The sequence below is a fragment of the Pogoniulus pusillus genome, chromosome 4 (assembly GCF_015220805.1).
Source record: "Pogoniulus pusillus isolate bPogPus1 chromosome 4, bPogPus1.pri, whole genome shotgun sequence".
NCBI lineage: Eukaryota > Metazoa > Chordata > Aves > Piciformes > Lybiidae > Pogoniulus > Pogoniulus pusillus.
In genome coordinates, this window is record NC_087267.1 from 31,921,013 (window position 1) to 31,937,024 (window position 16,012).

The following is a 16,012-nucleotide window of genomic DNA, read 5'->3' on the forward strand; positions in this document are numbered from 1 at the left end:
TTCTCCTCATATTTACTTGGAACTTCTTATGCCTCAGCTTCCGTGCAAGTCCATGACTACCTGCTCTGTACAAGCTGGTCTGCCATTGGGCAAATCAGTGCTGACTCTGGAGGGACACAATGGTGATTTTGAGACGGTTGATAGCGACGGAGATGGAAAACTGTGTCAGTAATCCAGATCCACTCCAATGATACAAGAGCATTAGCTCTGCCAGCAAAATCCCCATGCTGCTTTTCACAGCCTGCTTCCCTTCTGAAGGAACAGAAATGAGGAACAGATTTCTAGGGAAGAGCATTTCAGTCCAGGGATTCGAAGATATCAAGGTCTCAAGATCGTGCCACTGGCTCAAAGCACGAGTAAGAGAGAACATAAGGAGTGTATTTTCCCCTTTGAAACAATTCAAAGCTTGATTGGACTCTCAGAAGGCTTTTCCCAGTGAAAGTTATTTTCATTCCAGAACAATAAATATTATTGATCAATGGGATGTAATGTCTGCCTCTAACAAGAGCTGCCTATATGAGCTGTCATGAGAGAAGATGTCCTTGCAAAGGAAGTTTCCAGAATACCTATCAGTAAACCATCCTATGATATAACAATGAAAAATTTTTACTTGCCTCAGTTTATTTTAAATAAAGCAAGTACTGTATGTTTATCTACTATGGAAGGCTGTGATAAAGGTGCACTAACAGTCATAAAGCAATTCAAGTATCTCAAGTGGAAGGCCCTAAAAACTGACAAGTTCTAATACACCTATTAATACATTAATAGTGGGATACCTCAGGTAATGTTTAACTGTAAAATGAGACATTAGTAATAAAAATTACACTTAGATGAGCATTAATTGTTCCTCTAATCAAGCTACTGTTCCTCTAATTGAACTTTTATCTTCCATAAAGTTGGGATGATTAAGTAAGAGGCATATTTACAAACACTTTATCTTCAGACAGAGTGTAAAGATTATCCACGTTACCAAATTACGCTTGAGTACAAATCATTACTTTGGATCGATTTTCACATGCTAGCTGGGAACACAAGAGCACAGTGATGTTTCATGTGATGTATTTTTACTGTGAAGGCAGAATATTATCCATATTAATAGCAATGTAATAAAATACCAATATGTATTAAAAAATATTTGTTGTGCTTGCAAGGACCCAAACTCAAATGAGTAATCAGTCCAGTCTAATGGTTGCATTTGCGCTGTCACTAATGCTGGTTAATGGACGTGTTGGGATGGTTGTTAGTATTCATTTGTGTTTTCATAAATGTACCTAAGGAATCTGGCACAGCCAGGCACAGCTAGTTGTCTAGGAAATAAGGAGGGAGCTTTACATATTGATTCTTAAGAAAAACAGGTTTTCACAGCTGCAGGGTGCCTGGGATTTGTCTTTTCTGATGAAAATTCAGATGCTAATTTGTCAGTGCCTTAAGGAAACACCAACTATTCTGCCTATGTTGGCTATTCTTTCTACACGTTTTGCTGGCATCTCATTCCTCTGCCACGGACTTCATACTATTTCATCCTCTCTGTCCTGCCTCCAGAGTACTAAAACTGGCTAAGTTTTTCTTGCCTTCTGTGAGCACAAGTCAAGTGAGGTCATAGGACAGATGATCTCCCACAACCATTTATAATCTTAGTCCTCCAACAAAATTGCTCTCTTCTGTACCTCCAGCTGTGTCTCCAGTTCCCTATGCATCTCCCACTGCTCCCCAGTTAAGGGGATGATGGTAAATAGGTTTCAGTCATGGTATGGCTTATGCTGGCTTCTTGCTCACACACTAGGACTCCTTCCTAGCACGACTCTTTTCACCCTCCTGGAATACCATACAGGCCAGCTCTTATGTGTGGTAGCTTCAAAAGAAATACTACTATCTTTCCAGAATAATCCTGATTCATCCACTGTAACTTCCAGCCCATGAATCTTACAAGCTCCCTGTCTGCAGGAGACTGTGCAAGCTCTGCCATTCACAGAATCAACCAGGTTGGAAAAGACCTTCGAGATCGCGTCCAGCGTATCACCTAACACCTTCTAATTAACGAAACCATGGCACTAAGTGCCTCATCCAGTCTCCTTTCAAACACCTCCAGAGATGGTCACTCGACCAGTTAGCAGCTAAGACCCACCTGGGCTGTCTTGCTTACAGAACCCTGCTTAAATCACAGTCTTCTGACCTCTGGGGAGAGGAGTCAAAGGACATTAACCATTAATGAAGCGCTTGGCAGCGCACAAAGCAGTCGAGGCTGAGCACAGTGTTCTGCAGCTGGGTTGCATCAGTTTGGGAAATCCTTAGCGTTCAGTTGCTTTGTGTACACACAGAGTTCCATTTTCCGTCATGCAGGCAGTCCTTTGCAAAGTCTATTTTTACTTCACGTGGCCAATTCAAGCCTGGAATTGTCTCTTTTCAGCTCAGACTGAGAGCTCAGCTGTTTCTGTTAGCCTATGGCAGGACAGGCAGAGGGCAGCGGCTGGGAGCGCGGGGGTGAGGTCTTCTCTGCTGCTCCTCCTCAGTGAGGCCCCTCCGCAGCGGCGTTGCGGGAGGGTTACCCTTCCACGAAAGCGTGCTGGCAGCGCTCTGTGCACGGACAGGGCTTCACCTGAGGTTGCAGAGAAAGTGGTCAGACCACCCTCTCTGGCCCCCCGTGCCTTTCTTGCACACAAAGGTATCACAAGAGCTGGCAGAGGCTGCACTTTGGCCACAACAACCCCATGCAGAGATACAGGCTGGGGTCGGAGTGGCTGGAGAGCAGCCAGACAGAGAGGGATCTGGGGGTGCTGATTGATACCCACCTGAACATGAGCCAGCAGTGTGCCCAGGTGGCCAAGAGAGCCAGTGGCATCCTGGCCTGCATCAGGAATGGTGTGGTCAGCAGGAGCAGGGAGGTCATTCTGCCCCTGTACTCTGCACTGGTTAGACCACACCTTGAGTACTGTGTTCAGTTCTGGGCCCCCCAGTTTAGGAGGGACACTGAGATGCTTGAGCGTGTCCAGAGAAGGGCGACGAGGCTGGGGAGAGGCCTCGAGCACAAGCCCTATGAGGAGAGGCTGAGGGAGCTGGGATTGTTTAGCCTGGAGAAGAGGAGGCTCAGGGGTGACCTTATTGCTGTCTACAACTACCTGAGGGGAGGTTGTGGCCAGGAGGAGGTTGCTCTCTTCTCTCAGGTGGCCAGCTCCAGAACGAGAGGACACAGCCTCAGGCTGCGCCAGGGGAAATTTCGGCTCGAGGTGAGGAGAAAGTTCTTCACTGAGAGAGTCATTGGACACTGGAATGGGCTGCCTGGGGAGGTGGTGGAGTCGTCATCCCTGGGGCAGTTCAAGGCAAGGTTGGATGTGGCACTTGGTGCCATGGTCTAGCCTTGGGCACTGTGGTAAAGGGTTGGACTTGATGATCTGTGAGGTCTCTTCCAACCTTGGTGATACTGTGATACTGTGATACCGTGCGGTGCCCTGTATCCACTTCCCACGCACATGCCAAGCTGCAGGCACACAACGCCCTGCATGAGCACACGGCTCAAGTCCTTTCATAGGTTGGTCTTTATTTCCACGCTTCGTATTAGCCTCCCAACAAGCTGTTTTTCCTGCTTACTTCTGCTATCTCACCTCTCAGCTGCACTCTCTTAAAAGGGACCTTTTCTCCTTTGCTTCACCCCGATAATTTCCATCAAACTTTGGTATGTATCCCTGTAAAGTGTTGTGGTTTAAGTCATCAAAAGGGCAACCAAAACCTACTTACCCTAGTAAGAGTAAGTGAGACTTAGCTTCAGGTGGAAGAAATTTTTCCCAGAAACTTCAGGACCATCTTAGAGTGCATGAGAAAGGCAGAAGGGTTGTTGTGGAGATACCCTTTTAGCAAAGCCTCGCTGTACACAAAAGAGATGAAGCAGAAAGCTTTCCAGACTTGCCACTGCTGACAGCAGAAGGTCTCTCTTTCTATACCAGGCTGGCCTGGAGCCTGTCAGGATCCAGGCTAGTCTGGGTGATGCAGCCTTTCCAGGATGACCTGCAGCAACTCAGCACTCTTTAGAACATCACAGGTCACTTGCAAAGTTTCGTGTCTATCATGTGTTTATTGTGATTTGTTAGTTGGTGGCACCAAAGAGAAAAACAGCACCACACCCTAGACTGCGTTCCAGAGCTCACGTTGTTCTGACAGTGAATCCTGCCCATCCAAAACAAGTTGCAGTCTGGCTCAGTGCTATTTGAATCAGGCTCCGAGTACATAGGTCAGTAAATAGAGGGCTGGAGTGGCTAGAAAAGCTGAATGATTTAACGAAGTGAAGGAATCAGTACATGTTTAGGTAGGTTGTTTTTTTCTCCCCCACAGGCACATGATAATACAGAAGATCATTAGTCAGAGCTTGTACTGATAGTAACATTAGACTGCAACCAACCCACATATATAAGATGTGCTTAGATACAGGCTTTATGTTAGATCACAGTATCACAGTATCACCAAGGTTGGAAGAGACCTCACAGATCATCAAGTCCAACCCTTTACCACAGAGCTCAAGGCTAGACCATGGCACCAAGTGCCACATCCAATCCTGCCTTGAACAGCCCCAGGGACGGCGACTCCACCACCTCCCCGGGCAGCCCATTCCAGTGTCCAATGACTCTCTCAGTGAAGAACTTTCTCCTCACCTCCAGCCTAAATCTCCCCTGGTGCAGCCTGAGGCTGTGTCCTCTCGTTCTGGTGCTGGCCACCTGAGAGAAGAGAGCAACCTCCTCCTGGCCACAACCACCCCTCAGGTAGTTGTAGACAGCAATAAGGTCACCCCTGAGCCTCCTCTTCTCCAGGCTAACCAATCACAGCTCCCTCAGCCTCTCCTCGTAGGGCTGTGCTCGAGGTCTCTCACCAGCCTCATCGCCCTTCTCTGGACACGCTCAAGCATCTCAATGTCCCTCCTAAACTGGGGGGCCCAGAACTGAACACAGTACTCAAGTTGTGGTCTAACCAGTGCAGAGTACAGGGGCAGAATGACCTCCCTGCTCCTGCTGACCACACCATTCCTGATGCAGGCCAGGATGCCACTGGCTCTCTTGGCCACCTGGGCACACTGCTGGCTCATGTTCAGGTGGGTATCAATCACCACCCCCAGATCCCTTTCTGTTTGGCTGCTCTCCAATCACTTTGTCCCCAGGCTGCATCTCTGCATGGGGTTGTTGTGGCCAAAGTGGAGCACCTGGCACTTGGAGCTATTGAATGCCATCCCATTGGACTCTGCCCATCTGATCCATCCTGCGTCATAAATATAAAAGACTTTACAGTAGACCTTGGAAAATATTACATCATGCAAGTGCAGCTAGTAGATTCTAGGTGATTAACTTCTCATCATAAAGGCAGCTCATAAAAAGAATACAGAGAGTTTGGACACTTTTTTTACAAAAGCTACTATCATATAAAAGGTACTTTGTATATTTATAATGATCGGTCTTAAAGAGTTAGTTATGATTAATGCCTTTGAAAGGATATGGCTGAAAGTGATAGAGGGACATGACATGAATGAGGAATTTTCTCAAACTCCATGGCAAGTTGTGGTACTATTTCAGAACTGAGTTTTAATCCCCAGAACTGAACACATATATATTGTGTTTCACAGATTAAGCAGTTAATTTCCACTGACAGCCAGGTCGGATGGCCCACGCTGACTTCAAGCATTTCATCTGCATAGCCATTTTTTTCCAAACAAATGGCTTGGGAAATGAGAGGGAAGACACTTCGGTGATACACAGCAGGATCTGATAAAAGCTGATTGATTTTCTGACCTTTCTTCAGTCTGTTACTTCCTCACACCTCCAGCTTTAGATTTCTAGACAGCTGGCTCCTTTTTCCTGATTTCCCTTTGCCCAGCCCAGCCAGCAACCTGATTGTGCTTGTGGAGTCTTCCTGTTGCTCCTGGTTCCATCCTAAGGTGCACTGACCTCACCCTGCAGAGGAGAGCCCTGCTGGAAATACTGCCCTTATTTTATCATCCTTCTGTTTGTTCTAAATTCCCTTCTTCACAGACTGGGATAACTGGACAGTAAGTATGGGCAGCTTCCCTTTTCCTTACTGTTCACCAATGCCTCAGATGCTTATTCTTAAGGGACTTGTGCCTGGAAGTACAGTTGGTTTTCCCAGTCCCAATGCTGCACTTCAGTCAGAACAACAGTGTCTTTTACTGTTTTCTCTGCAGGTGTTTTTTGCATGAAGCAAAGTCTGGAAGATATTTCCTTTTTTGTTTCACCTAAAATATTCCTTTGTTTTGATCTTGCAGCCCAGCGTCCCAAGCCCCATGAGTGACTCAGTGGGAATGATGCCAGCTATTGAGAAAGAAGCTCATTTCCTGGAACAGCTATCTTTCCCAAGATGGCCTTTATCCTAAACTGATTAGACACCATATTTTGAGTTTGTTTGGCATGAGTACAAGCAGAAGCATTCTATCGAGGAGAGAAGGGGAGCACCAGCTCCAGCAGCAGGTGCTGTAGCCAGGGTCTCTCCCCCAGAAGTTAATGCAAAAGAAGGTGCCACCCCTGGAATGGAGACTTTTCCCATTACTCTTACTGCCTGCTGATTGCAAAATGGCTTGTACACGTGGCTTGAGATTTGTGGCTTTGCATATTTTTATTCCAGCTGATGGAAGTGCAACTCTTTTCACCAATGATGCTTCAGATTGGAACTGCAATAGTGGCCACTCTGGAATCCAAAGACATCAATGGGCCAAGTTTTCCTTCAAGTTTGCCACAGGGAGGAAATAAACTTTTTAAAAACCCAAACCAAACCCCACAAACAAACAAGCAACCCCAACACATCTTAAAAACAAGAAAACCAAACACACACAAACAACAAAAACACCCAACACACACCCAAACCAGGAAAAGGCTGAAAGCATAGGCTTCATGCAAGTCACACCTGAGCCACGTGAGCCATGAGGATTTCGATTGTACAAGCAGAGACCAAAGTACATGAGGCTTGCAGATGATGAGGGAAGAAAAAAATCCACAGTGATGTTGTAGATGAGCTCAGGAATCCCAGAGCTGGTGGGTCTGAAACTATGAGCACAGAAATACAGACGTTGCTATTTGCACTTTGCTTCAGCAAGAGATAAAGAAGAATTCACATAAATTGGTTGTTTTCTGGATCACTTGGCTGCCATTCTTGTAAATCTCCTCAGATAAGCAATGCTAGTAAGAACTGCTACCTCTGGGATTATCCCAGTCCTCAGTTACCACTTCTCCACTTCCACCTTCTCCTGAGCAGACAGCATACCAGGTTGATTCCCTGCCTGTTTGCAGACCAACGCAGGTAGATAGGATAGTAGATAGCAAGGATATTTGGTGATGTGAACCCCACAGAGGGTAGTGTGGGGCTTTTTAACAACATGAGAAAGATCTCATTTGTAGATTGTGAATGAGAGGGATAAACAAAATTATGCTTGATAATTTGTTTACAACTGAACTAAGGTCTTCATTTTTACCTTCAAATTGCCATACTTGTATTTATGATAACAGTAATCCTAAACATTAAATAAAATATTACACTTATTTCAAGATATTATGATATTTTCCAAAGTATGTGGTCTCTATTCTCTGCACAGTGCAGAGAAGCACACTTTGGAGAAGTGAGTGATTTGCCATTGGAATGGGCTGCCCAGGGAGGTGGTGGAGTCACTGTCCCTCGAGGTGTTCAAGAAAAGCCTGGATGAGGCACTCGGTGCCATGGTCTAGTTGACTGGACAGGGCTGGGGGATAGGTTGGACTGGATGATCTTGGAGGTCTCTTCCAACCTGGTTGATTCTATGAAAGTTTGCAAGTACTAATCTAAAAGTCGATTTTCAACATGTCATCTTTGAACTTACTGCTTTGCTCCTAAGGATCTCTCTCACACAAGTAATAAAAGCAGGCTTTAAAAAACTTTTTTTTAGGTTGCAGTGTGTACTTCAGAGCCTTGTATGAAAATGTTTGAGCCTACATGCAAAAAATATGCTAACAGTGAATTGAAAAAGAAATCATTTCAGTGACAATTTATTACTATGCAGGAACTAGAAGTCCTTTTCTTAAGTACCTAAGTATGTAGGATAATTTGGCTCCTTAAATAACCTGAAACTATCCTGACATACATGTTCAAAGGGCAAAATACTCCGTATTGCTGTAACCACCCAGTTTGAGGGAGGGAGGGAGCACGAAGATGGTAATGAAGATGAGTTCCGGATGAAATTCTCAGATTCAGTTGTGATTTCAAAGGGTTGTAAGGAGTGAGACTGTACACACCTGAAAAGCTCTGGAACAAACACCTGGGGAGTTTTAGGTCTCAAACCTGTCAAGCCTTGAAGCCTGCAGCTGGGCCAACCCCTCTGCTATATAAGCAGAGTGATGTTGCTCCACGAGCGAAACCCCAGCTCATTCCATTCTGTGCCTTCTTGCAAAACAAGCTGAAACTGATAGGAACACGAGAACTGATAAGAGGCCGGGTGAAATATTGGGAAATACATATTTTTTCTATTTAACTGTTACCCAAAGGAAACATCAGGCATAATTCAAGGAATGGCATAGTCTAAAGTATCTGGAGATAATGGAGCTTTTATTGCACTGCTATCTGCAAAGGTACATCACAAAGAGACACCTAGAGCACAAACAGAAATTATGACAAGAAGCTGACTCTGACAGTGTTTGAATATATTCAAATGTTCCACCAGCTACATAGAACTATCTGCTGCATAATTATTTAGGTTACTTTTAACAGTACCTTTAAGGGCATTTCCAAAAGGATAAACTACTAAAAGTGTGTTCAGCTGGACTTTAAAGAGGAAATTTGTAACACTGGCCAGCACCTATTCATAGAAGCTGCTCATTGTATCCTGTAAAGCAGTATTTTGGTCATTTACAATTACTGTTTGGTTTGACTTTGCTCCTATTTAACAGAAACAGTTTGAGCTTAGTAACTGAAAATCAAGTGACCATTACTGTGTGCTTCAAGGGTCATATCTAGACTGATCTATGGGAAGGCACAAACCAAACTGAAGTAGTGGCTTGGGGATGGAGTCACATGCAAGTGGTCTAGCAGAGTGAAGGGGCAGGAAAATGGACCTTTTCTGGTTCAGCCATGCTGGATATGGACACGACTGTCAGACCCCAGAGGAGAATAAACTATTCCTCCCTCTGCCACCTGTTCCCATTTGCCAGGAGGGAAAGGAAATCCAGTGGGAATACCAGAGCTTTCCCAAATACCATCAACACATTACCATGGTATTCACACAACAGACCTGGACAACCTCACCAGGAAATGGCTGCAACATAAAGCAACAGGCAGCCAGCACCATGGATTTCTGAAGCTAGAATATACCTGGTGGAAGGATGTATATGGTCTCTGAATGCAAGTCTAAGTGGGACAGGATGCCTTGCAATGCTTCTCCTTCAGTTTGGGGAAATGTCAGACGTTTTCACGCTCTCACATGGTTGAAAACCCTTTGCAAATGTGTGTTCTGCAGCGTCTCTTTGAGAAGATGTCCCTGGAACCAGCAGGAAAATGCTGATTGTGGAGAGGCAAGGCAGACCCTCCTGCTCCAGCACAGCACAAGCGAGACCACCTACGCCTGTGCTTTATTTTCAGGTATCTGGACACCCAACATGCTCTGTGCTAAATGCAACCTGGTGCACACATGTAGCAGCACCCATACCTGTGCTGTGACACTGCAGACTCTGACTTGCCTATCACTGGAAGGAGAAGCGCCACAGGGCGCTGTGATTGTGCACCCGCCCATCGCTGTGGTTCCCAGACAGGTCAGCTTTCAAATAACGTGTTGTCATGTTTGGCCACAGTCTAAAAATAGTTTAAAGCTGATTCAATAATTACAGAAGAAAGTGATTTGCTTCATGCAATCAAGAGACAGATGGCTCTGAATAAAACCAAGTTAAGTACATGCAGTTTAAGCAAAGTATGGAACGTTTGTAAGAGAAAATAACATTAGTACTGGATTAAAATGATAACTTTTGTCTTGAAGAACAAAGACTGACATTTGAATGTCATCAGTGAGGATGACAAAACTCCCCCAACTCTGAAAGGCAACGTGCAAGATTGCCTTTGTTTTCTTTGTGGTATAATGTTATCCTATAAACACCTGTCACTCAAGTCAGGATTGCTGGCTTCCAGGACACAGTAACTCTTAAATCCATAATAAAAGAGAATTAAAACACCTACATGTAATAAAAGGAATATGTGATTAATAAATAAAGAGAAGGATGTGTATATGTCACTAACCCTTGGAAATTTCCAGCTCCTCTACACAAGACATTGCCACAACAACACTGGGTGCCCCTGCTTATGGTGTGCCCTATACAAAGGAGTGACAGCCTTCAATGACACATACCCTAGCAGGGTGTTATCACTTCTTGAGTCACTAAGCAAAATTCAGATCCATTTTTTTCTGCAGGTCTCAATTTGTCTGAGCAATCCAGAAATACTATTGTTAATGAAACTGACTTTCCCTTCCTGCCCAGCTTCACTACCCTTTTCAATCTTACACTGACTACCAGGCACTTGTTAATTAAAATTATTCATCCTCACTCCCATTTTGTGCATCATCACCAAGTGTGACACAGTAGCACAGTTCATACCAGGTACTAGAAGAAAAAACTTGCTTTGAAAAACATGAGGTGCTAGAGAGTATAAGAAGCTGGAAGTGAAACGCTGTTAGTCCTTCTGACATCAGTGTCCTGAGTCTGTTAAATACTAGTGTGTCTACATTTAACCTATATCTGGGGCTAAACTAGGACAGTTATTCTATCATCCAGTGATCTCTGCCCAGTAGAGAAGGTGAATCAGGAAAAGGAGATAAGACACACAGATTGAAGTGAAAACAGATTTAACAAAACAGACAATACCAATGTCAATACAGGAGATAAAAATTTATACTCAGCCCTGCAAAAGTGCAGCAGTCATACTGAACAGGAGGGAAATCCTCAAGAGCAGGAGGTCAAAGAAGAGCAGAGTGAAAAGCTCAAGCTGAAAACTCCAGCAAAAGTCTCCTTTCTCATCACTAAACTTCCTTGTTTATACTGAGTGTGATGCTTATGGCATACAGCTGTGAGCCAACTCAGGTCAGCTGTCTTGCCTGACACAGAACTGCTACTGGTCTGCAGTCATGGCTGGCCTAGGATTCCATTCCAGTAAAACCAGGACAAAGCAACACTTCTGATTTCCATACAGACCTCTCAGGGCCTCTCCTTTCTTGGAGGTCCCCAGGAAATGAAGTTCTTTTCTTTCTTGGCATCTCCATCTTGTGGATGCCATTTACAGGCTATTGTCTCTGTCCTTCCTCCAAAATAGGAGTGAGGAGCTGGCACCCACCAGTGATGCATGCCCAAACTGATCATAACACTTACTGCTGAGAAAAATATATTTATTGTACCCACTGAGCTGGCCAAGTAAAGCAGAGTGTTGTATTTGACAGGATTAGAAGACCTTGAGTTTGAGATGTTTGGTGCTAGGAAGCATCACAGCAGATGGCATTGTGAGCAATATTTTGTGAGCTTGAAGGTTTGGGGCAGAACCTGGCAGTAGGCTGACCAGATGGGTAGCAGAAGACAGGATGTGGCCAGAAAGGTAAACATGAGAACAGAAGCTGTGTACAGCATATGGTGAAAGAAAACATTGGGAAACACTAGAAAACCCACATTAGCTGGTGCGGTTATCCACGGGCTCAGCCAGCTAATCTCCCAGGATCTAGACTGGTGTTTGTTTAACACTAAAAAAAGACATGGAGCTCCTCACAAGACAAGTAAAATGCCTCTCTGGCAGAACTGTTTTCTTCTTTCTCTGTGAAAAATAGCTTCTTTCTGCACTTCTAAGTTGCTCAGACAATGTGTTAATGTTTTATCTTCCCGCAGTCACTTGCCTTCCCTCTCCATCCTGGCCGAGGCGGGAGGCAGCACACATAAAACCCTTCAGAGCTTAGCTTACCAAATGGCTTTCAAGAGTTGTGGGCCGTTTGCAGTTCCCATGAAAACAAGAGGAAGCTAAGGGTACTTGAGACTTGGCAAAGGCTCAGGCTGTGACTGATTTACAGCCCTGAACACTCTGTATTTCTGGCGCTGTCTGAGAGACAGAGCAATAAGGAATTTTCATTTCCTCCTCCTCTTCTCTGCCTTGGCAGGAATGCCACACTTTGCCACCTGGTTATGGAGTTTAGCTGGTGTTTAAGACATCAGGCATTTGCACAGGTGAACTTCTGCAGTGTGGGACTGAGTCAGCCTGCCCCCTGTATGACCCTTGTGCACAAAGCCTCTTCTGCACCACCAGGAGGAAATCATGATGTTAGCATTACTGCTGCAAATAGAAAGGCCAAAGTGGTTATTCCCTTTGTCACTCCAGGTAGCACCTTATTGCTGCAGTGGGAATAATCCAAGAGCAAAGCACTTATAGGTAGACATGATAAAGCCAAAGACAAGACTCTACTGGCTTAATTAGAACCAAGGGTCCCTCCTGCTTTTAAACCTAGTCTTAAAACTGTTTTACATTGCAGCTTCTACTAACATATTGTCAATACAAAGAATTTAGAATACAGTCAACACTTCTATGACTTCAGCATGTCTGCACTTTGAAAAGGCAGACCGAAAGCCATTTGGTTTATGATTTGAGCTGCTCTACATGGTTTTTAATGTTTGTTATTTTAATGGTAAAAGTAATATCTCTGTCAGCTTTACAAATTGCAGCAAATCCCTTAATCCTAACAGCAATTATGAAAACCAAGGGTTTGCTATTATACAGAAGGTACTCTTGAAAGTTTAGGACATTACCTGAGGTCTTTACTGACCTGAGGTCCATAAAGACTTTCAGAGAACTTGTCGCCATGGGCTAAAGCACAGGAAAGAAACCTGGATTGGGTAGTGTATATATCTCTCACCTTGTGGAGATGGGTATTGGGATCCTGCTTACTTCATTATTTCTTGGTCTAATCATTGACTGAAATATGAGCAAGCAGAACCCCAGGCTCCTCCTGCCACTTCTCCTAGACCCATGCATTTGTCTGTCCCTCTGAAGCACACAGTGTGCCCTCCCTTGTGGCATTCCCTCTCATCAGATGAAAAAAATTCTTTGTTCAGGAGCAGGGTCTATGATTTCAAACCCCCAAAGGTTAAGGCAAACTATGATGACCCCCAGCATGGAGGAGTACTGGCATCCCACAGCCTTCCTGCTATCATGGCTATCAACAGCTGAAACATTTCTGCATGCCAGTGCTCATGGAAAGGTTATAAGGATGATTTCCATCAGGGCATTGTCAGCACTGAAGGGCACTTTCCTGCACACAGGGCAGCTGAACGCAGGCCACCTGATGGCCTGAGACATCAAAATACTTCTGAGCTAGTTTTAGCTATCTCAAGGAAGTGTTTAGATAATCTCGCTTTGGCCTAGAGAGGATGAGACCTCTAATCCAAGGTGAGTGGAGGGAGCAGGATACTCCAATTTTCCTGTGCCATGTTTATGCCCTAACATTTGGCCACACACAGTCTGCACCTTCTCTCTGTTTGTCGTGGGGTGCCACAGCTGTTAGGTCCATCAGGTCACAGCTGGCCTCTGGAAATCCCTGTAAAGGCCATTTTTTGGCAACAATCTACACATTTGGGAATTGTTTTTAGAAAGAGAGAAATCTATTAGGTTCACTGAGCCACACCTTCGAGCTGGCATGCCCAGCAGCCCTATCTCCCTTACCTGTCAGAAATGACAGCTACGATAGCTGAATTCTGATCACCACTCCTTGCCATGCTCAGCAGCCACCTGGCAGATGCACTGCACAGCATTGCAACAGATCCATCTTATTCGTCTCTATATTCACATACTGGTCTCTGACCAATCAGACACAGTTCACCAAACAAAGTTAAGCAATATCACAAAGAACTTTAAGAAATTACTCTTATCATCCCTCCTGAAGATAGGCTCAGTGGTCAAGGCCACAGCGAAATCTTCCTTTTCTTGTAAAAGTTAACCGAAGTTAGTTATTAAAGTGCTCCCAGTATTTAGGGAGGTGCTGAAATGAAGAACAGCACAAGGTACCTGCACTGCCTCTGAAGAATTCACAGGTGTCTTTTTCAACAAAATCTTGGTGTGGTTTCTTCTGAAAGGCTTCCTGGAAGGCGTATCAGGTACAATTTTGACTTACCAATCTGGATAGGGGATATGTGAAGTAATGCTAATAAATTGAATGCTTCCAGCCATGTCTTGTATTGCCCCTCAAATGGTAAAACTTTCTTTTGTGAAGTTTGCATTTTTCAAACGTTTCTATTGCAGAGAGTTAGAGCCTGTGAGTGCATACACCTAGACTGCAAAGCGGGATGATGTGGGCTAATGTTTAATTATTCAGTTAAAGATACCAGATTTTTGTGTACTTCTTTCATTTAGGATAAATTAATAAAGCAATAAAAATATCCCTTTGGTAATTGCCTCAGCAAAGTGACATGTATCAAAATAGACTTTACCAAATGTTCGCAGATGTGGGGCATTAGTAGCAGAGTTGGAGTTTTTGACACATGAGAGACAGTAATGCTGTTAATTGCTGGCCATGAGAACAGGATCAGAAGCTACATGGAATGAAGCTGAACCAAAATGTTACCTCTGGGGTTTCAGTTCTGACCCAGTGTTGGGCAAGAGTGAGTAAAACTTGTTTCCAATCAATTAGCTTTGTCTGTGCTCATGTTACCCAAGTGCAGGTGAGGACATTGTAGAAGTCATCAGAAAACTTGTGCTAATTGGTCATGTTAATTCGACTTCATGGGAGCACTTTGGAAGGGAATCATGTAGGCTGTGTTACCGGAGTATGGATCTTTCTCTCAGGGGATTTGCAGAGGTTGTTGCCCTCCACTGTGCCTCCACTTTCCTTAAAACATCTACAATAAGTAATGGTGCCAGCAGCTGAAAAAAAACCACCTTCCTGTGCAGAGCACATCCTATTTTTCTAAACATATATGGGAAGAAAATGAGAGTGAGCAAGAGGAAGACAATAGTGGGTGAAGTCACGGGAGCTGATAGCTGCCAACAGAGCCTGTAGAAGAGGGAACTAGACAAGTAAAGCTCAAGCAGGGGGTGACTAGCATCTAGCTACAGTAAGGTGCTGCACTGGTAAATGAAACTGCTAGTTCCATTAACCTGCCAGGAAATAGACTGAAGGCACACTAACACTGTCCTTCAGGTGCTCAGACTGCCTTGGCTAAGCTTGACTTGAGTAATGCTGTGTGGCATCACAGCCCCTAAAGCAGACTCATGATCATGTTGTTCCGCCTTGGGATGAAGCTCCAGGTCTCCTTCAGCCTTCAACCCATAGCTAACCAAGAGAAGAGTCAGTAAATCGAGGTTCTGTCGGGATGGAAAAGACACATGCCAAATATTTACACTTTCAGCAAGACTAGCAATAATAAACCAAAGCAGATTCAGAGAGATGGAAATTGTATGTTGCCTGAGATGGGGGAATTAAATTTGGCTTGAGGAAAGATAAAGGCTGGGCACGGGGCTGGAGTGACAGCTTAAGTATTGACAAAAGCTACATGACAGCTGCAGCACTGGGAGAAAACCTGAAATGCAAGAATAACCCCCACACTTATTTTTATGGCTCATGAATATTTCACATGCACTGGTAGCACATTTTGTGCCCTACAACGTAAAGAACAAGATTACTCAACAGCACTTTCAGTAGTATTCCTCCTGCAACATGAGGACTAAAAACCTGATATGCAGACTAGGAAACAGATAAACTCTAAAATCTTTAACAGAATAATCATCTTCCTGCAGATCTAAGTATGTCAAGATTTATCAGAGAAATAATAAATTAACCATTTTTTTCCACTGGACTTTCATCTGACCCAGATTTTTGAACTCTTCTCTCAATAGAGGGAGAGACAGGTCTGGAGTATGATTTTAATTTTAATTGACTTTGGATAATAGCCTTAAATGAGCTTAGATTTTGAGTATTAGTCTGTTAGAATAGTTACCTGCCAGATTTTGGAAAATATCACAGATCTAAGTTTGTGTGTTGAAACAGAGAGAA